Genomic DNA, 7094 nt, shown 5'->3' on the forward strand with positions numbered 1-7094 from the left:
TCGACCCTAAACCGCGCCAAGTACGGAGGGAACAGCGCGGCTAAGGGCTCGAAACAAACCCTAAACCGCGCCAAGTACGGAGGGAACAGCGCGGCTAAGGGCTCGAAACAAACCCTAAACCGCGCCAAGTACGGAAGGAACGGCGCGGAGAGGGCTCGAGACAAAGCTCGACCCTAAACCGCGCCAAGTACGGAGGGAACAGCGCGGCTAAGGGCTCGAAACAAACCCTGAACCGCGCCAAGTACGAAAGGAACGGCGCGCAGTAGGGGTTTAAAACAAAGCTGGTCCCAAAATCGCGCCAAGTACGAAAGGAACAGCGCGGTCGAGACTCGGAAGAAAAAGCTTTCAAAGTGTCGTAGCACGATGCACACTGCTGTTCGTGTGGAACAAACGTGACTACCGTGCTGTACGGTGGAGTTCTGTGCGCAAAAGCGGCGCGTGTGTTTCTAAGCACCACAGCGTTGTGTCAAAAAAGAGGTGCCTGAGAGAAACGCATGCGACTGCCGTGCTTTGCGGCATAGCACCGTGCGCAAAAACGGTGCGCATGCAAGAGGTGTCAGAGCTAGCGAACTTGTGCCACGAGCAACAGGTCACTAAAAGCCTATAGATGACGGTGTTGGAGGAAAAGAAAAATATCGAGAAAGCACTGCGGTGTGCCGTGCGTAGGGACGGGCGCGCGTGCCACATGCCGCCGAAATATGGGTGTCGGAGAAAACAGAGTGCCGCGCGTAACGAGGGGCGCGCGTGTTACAGAGAGATATGCCCAAACGCATGAAAGTGTACGCAGGTGTCCTAAGGCAGTTTTTTTTTTTTCCTCATTTTGATGTCGCCCCGGCTGACGCGGTTTTCGTTTTTCCGTGCCGCCCCGGCTGACGCAGTTTTTGCGCCGCCCCGGCTGACGCGGTTTTTGCGCCGCCCCGGCTGACGCGGTTTTCGCGCCGCCCCGGCTGACGCGGTTTTCGCGCCGCCCCGGCTGACGCGGTTTTTGCGTCGCCCCGGCTGACGCGGTTCGGACTTTGCACTTTTTGGCTCACCCCGGCTGGCGGCCCACTCACTCGATCGCCAGGTCTGTTTGCCCCGGTGGTTCCACCGCCAGGCTTAAGCGCGAACTTTTTTTGTTTGTTTTCTTTTGATTAAGCGCAAGCTTTTTTCTTTGTTTTCTTTTGATTAAGCGCGGGCTTTTTTCTTTGTTTTTTTTTTATTTCGCCCCGGCAGACGCGGTTTTTGCGCCGCCCCGGCTGACGCGGTTTTTGCCGCCCCGGCTGACGCAGTTCGGACTTAGCACTTTTCGGCTGTGCCTGGCTGGCGGCCCACTCACTCGATCGCCATGTCTGTTTGCCACAGTTTTCCCGGTGGTGCCGCACCCGGGCTCGCCCCGGCTGACGCAGTTTTCGCGCCGCCCCGGCTGACGCGGTTTCGTGCCGCCCCGGCAGACGCGGTTTTCGCGCCGCCCCGGCTGACGCGGTTTCGTGCCGCCCCGGCAGACGCAGTTCGGACTTAGCACTTTTCGGCTGTGCCTGGCTGGCGGCCCACTCACTCGATCGCCATGTCTGTTTGCCACAGTTTTCCCGGTGGTGCCGCACCCGGGCTCGCCCCGGCTGACGCAGTTTTCGCGCCGCCCCGGCTGACGCGGTTTCGTGCCGCCCCGGCAGACGCGGTTTTCGCGCCGCCCCGGCTGACGCGGTTTCGTGCCGCCCCGGCAGACGCAGTTCGGACTTAGCACTTTTCGGCTGTGCCTGGCTGGCGGCCCACTCACTCGATCGCCATGTCTGTTTGCCACAGTTTTCCCGGTGGTGCCGCACCCGGGCTCGCCCCGGCTGACGCAGTTTTCGCGCCGCCCCGGCTGACGCGGTTTCGTGCCGCCCCGGCAGACGCGGTTTTCGCGCCGCCCCGGCTGACGCGGTTTCGTGCCGCCCCGGCAGACGCAGTTCGGACTTAGCACTTTTCGGCTGTGCCTGGCTGGCGGCCCACTCACTCGATCGCCATGTCTGTTTGCCACAGTTTTCCCGGTGGTGCCGCACCCGGGCTCGCCCCGGCAGACGCGTTTTTTTTTTCTTTCGCCCCGGCTGACGCAGTTTTCGCGCCGCCCCGGCTGACGCGGTTTCGTGCCGCCCCGGCAGACGCGGTTTTTTGCGCCGCCCCGGCTGACGCGGTTTTTGCCGCCCCGGCTGACGCAGTTCGGACTTAGCACTTTTCGGCTGTGCCTGGCTGGCGGCCCACTCACTCGATCGCCATGTCTGTTTGCCACAGTTTTCCCGGTGGTGCCGCACCCGGGCTCGCCCCGGCTGACGCAGTTTTCGCGCCGCCCCGGCTGACGCGGTTTCGTGCCGCCCCGGCAGACGCGGTTTTCGCGCCGCCCCGGCTGACGCGGTTTCGTGCCGCCCCGGCAGACGCAGTTCGGACTTAGCACTTTTCGGCTGTGCCTGGCTGGCGGCCCACTCACTCGATCGCCATGTCTGTTTGCCACAGTTTTCCCGGTGGTGCCGCACCCGGGCTCGCCCCGGCTGACGCAGTTTTCGCGCCGCCCCGGCTGACGCGGTTTCGTGCCGCCCCGGCAGACGCGGTTTTCGCGCCGCCCCGGCTGACGCGGTTTCGTGCCGCCCCGGCAGACGCAGTTCGGACTTAGCACTTTTCGGCTGTGCCTGGCTGGCGGCCCACTCACTCGATCGCCATGTCTGTTTGCCACAGTTTTCCCGGTGGTGCCGCACCCGGGCTCGCCCCGGCTGACGCAGTTTTCGCGCCGCCCCGGCTGACGCGGTTTCGTGCCGCCCCGGCAGACGCGGTTTTCGCGCCGCCCCGGCTGACGCGGTTTCGTGCCGCCCCGGCAGACGCAGTTCGGACTTAGCACTTTTCGGCTGTGCCTGGCTGGCGGCCCACTCACTCGATCGCCATGTCTGTTTGCCACAGTTTTCCCGGTGGTGCCGCACCCGGGCTCGCCCCGGCTGACGCAGTTTTCGCGCCGCCCCGGCTGACGCGGTTTCGTGCCGCCCCGGCAGACGCGGTTTTCGCGCCGCCCCGGCTGACGCGGTTTCGTGCCGCCCCGGCAGACGCAGTTCGGACTTAGCACCTTTCGGCTGTGCCTGGCTGGCGGCCCACTCACTCGATCGCCATGTCTGTTTGCCACAGTTTTCCCGGTGGTGCCGCACCCGGGCTCGCCCCGGCAGACGCGTTTTTTTTTTTTCTTTCGCCCCGGCTGACGCAGTTTTCGCGCCGCCCCGGCTGACGCGGTTTCGTGCCGCCCCGGCAGACGCGGTTTTTTGCGCCGCCCCGGCTGACGCGGTTTTTGCCGCCCCGGCTGACGCAGTTCGGACTTAGCACTTTTCGGCTGTGCCTGGCTGGCGGCCCACTCACTCGATCGCCATGTCAGTTTGCCACAGTTTTCCCGGTGGTGCCGCACCCGGGCTCGCCCCGGCTGACGCAGTTTTCGCGCCGCCCCGGCTGACGCGGTTTCGTGCCGCCCCGGCAGACGCGGTTTTCGCGCCGCCCCGGCTGACGCGGTTTCGTGCCGCCCCGGCAGACGCAGTTCGGACTTAGCACTTTTCGGCTGTGCCTGGCTGGCGGCCCACTCACTCGATCGCCATGTCTGTTTGCCACAGTTTTCCCGGTGGTGCCGCACCCGGGCTCGCCCCGGCTGACGCAGTTTTCGCGCCGCCCCGGCTGACGCGGTTTCGTGCCGCCCCGGCAGACGCGGTTTTCGCGCCGCCCCGGCTGACGCGGTTTCGTGCCGCCCCGGCAGACGCAGTTCGGACTTAGCACTTTTCGGCTGTGCCTGGCTGGCGGCCCACTCACTCGATCGCCATGTCTGTTTGCCACAGTTTTCCCGGTGGTGCCGCACCCGGGCTCGCCCCGGCTGACGCAGTTTTCGCGCCGCCCCGGCTGACGCGGTTTCGTGCCGCCCCGGCAGACGCGGTTTTCGCGCCGCCCCGGCTGACGCGGTTTCGTGCCGCCCCGGCAGACGCAGTTCGGACTTAGCACTTTTCGGCTGTGCCTGGCTGGCGGCCCACTCACTCGATCGCCATGTCTGTTTGCCACAGTTTTCCCGGTGGTGCCGCACCCGGGCTCGCCCCGGCTGACGCAGTTTTCGCGCCGCCCCGGCTGACGCGGTTTCGTGCCGCCCCGGCAGACGCGGTTTTCGCGCCGCCCCGGCTGACGCGGTTTCGTGCCGCCCCGGCAGACGCAGTTCGGACTTAGCACCTTTCGGCTGTGCCTGGCTGGCGGCCCACTCACTCGATCGCCATGTCTGTTTGCCACAGTTTTCCCGGTGGTGCCGCACCCGGGCTCGCCCCGGCAGACGCGTTTTTTTTTTTTCTTTCGCCCCGGCTGACGCAGTTTTCGCGCCGCCCCGGCTGACGCGGTTTCGTGCCGCCCCGGCAGACGCGGTTTTTTGCGCCGCCCCGGCTGACGCGGTTTTTGCCGCCCCGGCTGACGCAGTTCGGACTTAGCACTTTTCGGCTGTGCCTGGCTGGCGGCCCACTCACTCGATCGCCATGTCTGTTTGCCACAGTTTTCCCGGTGGTGCCGCACCCGGGCTCGCCCCGGCTGACGCAGTTTTCGCGCCGCCCCGGCTGACGCGGTTTCGTGCCGCCCCGGCAGACGCGGTTTTCGCGCCGCCCCGGCTGACGCGGTTTCGTGCCGCCCCGGCAGACGCAGTTCGGACTTAGCACTTTTCGGCTGTGCCTGGCTGGCGGCCCACTCACTCGATCGCCATGTCTGTTTGCCACAGTTTTCCCGGTGGTGCCGCACCCGGGCTCGCCCCGGCTGACGCAGTTTTCGCGCCGCCCCGGCTGACGCGGTTTCGTGCCGCCCCGGCAGACGCGGTTTTCGCGCCGCCCCGGCTGACGCGGTTTCGTGCCGCCCCGGCAGACGCAGTTCGGACTTAGCACTTTTCGGCTGTGCCTGGCTGGCGGCCCACTCACTCGATCGCCATGTCTGTTTGCCACAGTTTTCCCGGTGGTGCCGCACCCGGGCTCGCCCCGGCTGACGCAGTTTTCGCGCCGCCCCGGCTGACGCGGTTTCGTGCCGCCCCGGCAGACGCGGTTTTCGCGCCGCCCCGGCTGACGCGGTTTCGTGCCGCCCCGGCAGACGCAGTTCGGACTTAGCACTTTTCGGCTGTGCCTGGCTGGCGGCCCACTCACTCGATCGCCATGTCTGTTTGCCACAGTTTTCCCGGTGGTGCCGCACCCGGGCTCGCCCCGGCTGACGCAGTTTTCGCGCCGCCCCGGCTGACGCGGTTTCGTGCCGCCCCGGCAGACGCGGTTTTCGCGCCGCCCCGGCTGACGCGGTTTCGTGCCGCCCCGGCAGACGCAGTTCGGACTTAGCACTTTTCGGCTGTGCCTGGCTGGCGGCCCACTCACTCGATCGCCATGTCTGTTTGCCACAGTTTTCCCGGTGGTGCCGCACCCGGGCTCGCCCCGGCAGACGCGTTTTTTTTTTTTCTTTCGCCCCGGCTGACGCAGTTTTCGCGCCGCCCCGGCTGACGCGGTTTCGTGCCGCCCCGGCAGACGCGGTTTTTTGCGCCGCCCCGGCTGACGCGGTTTTTGCCGCCCCGGCTGACGCAGTTCGGACTTAGCACTTTTCGGCTGTGCCTGGCTGGCGGCCCACTCACTCGATCGCCATGTCTGTTTGCCACAGTTTTCCCGGTGGTGCCGCACCCGGGCTCGCCCCGGCTGACGCAGTTTTCGCGCCGCCCCGGCTGACGCGGTTTCGTGCCGCCCCGGCAGACGCGGTTTTCGCGCCGCCCCGGCTGACGCGGTTTCGTGCCGCCCCGGCAGACGCAGTTCGGACTTAGCACTTTTCGGCTGTGCCTGGCTGGCGGCCCACTCACTCGATCGCCATGTCTGTTTGCCACAGTTTTCCCGGTGGTGCCGCACCCGGGCTCGCCCCGGCTGACGCAGTTTTCGCGCCGCCCCGGCTGACGCGGTTTCGTGCCGCCCCGGCAGACGCGGTTTTCGCGCCGCCCCGGCTGACGCGGTTTCGTGCCGCCCCGGCAGACGCAGTTCGGACTTAGCACTTTTCGGCTGTGCCTGGCTGGCGGCCCACTCACTCGATCGCCATGTCTGTTTGCCACAGTTTTCCCGGTGGTGCCGCACCCGGGCTCGCCCCGGCTGACGCAGTTTTCGCGCCGCCCCGGCTGACGCGGTTTCGTGCCGCCCCGGCAGACGCGGTTTTCGCGCCGCCCCGGCTGACGCGGTTTCGTGCCGCCCCGGCAGACGCAGTTCGGACTTAGCACTTTTCGGCTGTGCCTGGCTGGCGGCCCACTCACTCGATCGCCATGTCTGTTTGCCACAGTTTTCCCGGTGGTGCCGCACCCGGGCTCGCCCCGGCTGACGCAGTTTTCGCGCCGCCCCGGCTGACGCGGTTTCGTGCCGCCCCGGCAGACGCGGTTTTCGCGCCGCCCCGGCTGACGCGGTTTCGTGCCGCCCCGGCAGACGCAGTTCGGACTTAGCACCTTTCGGCTGTGCCTGGCTGGCGGCCCACTCACTCGATCGCCATGTCTGTTTGCCACAGTTTTCCCGGTGGTGCCGCACCCGGGCTCGCCCCGGCAGACGCGTTTTTTTTTTTCTTTCGCCCCGGCTGACGCAGTTTTCGCGCCGCCCCGGCTGACGCGGTTTCGTGCCGCCCCGGCAGACGCGGTTTTTTGCGCCGCCCCGGCTGACGCGGTTTTTGCCGCCCCGGCTGACGCAGTTCGGACTTAGCACTTTTCGGCTGTGCCTGGCTGGCGGCCCACTCACTCGATCGCCATGTCAGTTTGCCACAGTTTTCCCGGTGGTGCCGCACCCGGGCTCGCCCCGGCTGACGCAGTTTTCGCGCCGCCCCGGCTGACGCGGTTTCGTGCCGCCCCGGCAGACGCGGTTTTCGCGCCGCCCCGGCTGACGCGGTTTCGTGCCGCCCCGGCAGACGCAGTTCGGACTTAGCACTTTTCGGCTGTGCCTGGCTGGCGGCCCACTCACTCGATCGCCATGTCTGTTTGCCACAGTTTTCCCGGTGGTGCCGCACCCGGGCTCGCCCCGGCTGACGCAGTTTTCGCGCCGCCCCGGCTGACGCGGTTTCGTGCCGCCCCGGCAGACGCGGTTTTCGCGCCGCCCCGGCTGACG

Source organism: Rhipicephalus microplus, unplaced genomic scaffold, assembly GCF_043290135.1.
Source record: "Rhipicephalus microplus isolate Deutch F79 unplaced genomic scaffold, USDA_Rmic scaffold_324, whole genome shotgun sequence".
In the NCBI taxonomy this organism is placed as follows: Eukaryota; Metazoa; Arthropoda; class Arachnida; order Ixodida; family Ixodidae; genus Rhipicephalus; species Rhipicephalus microplus.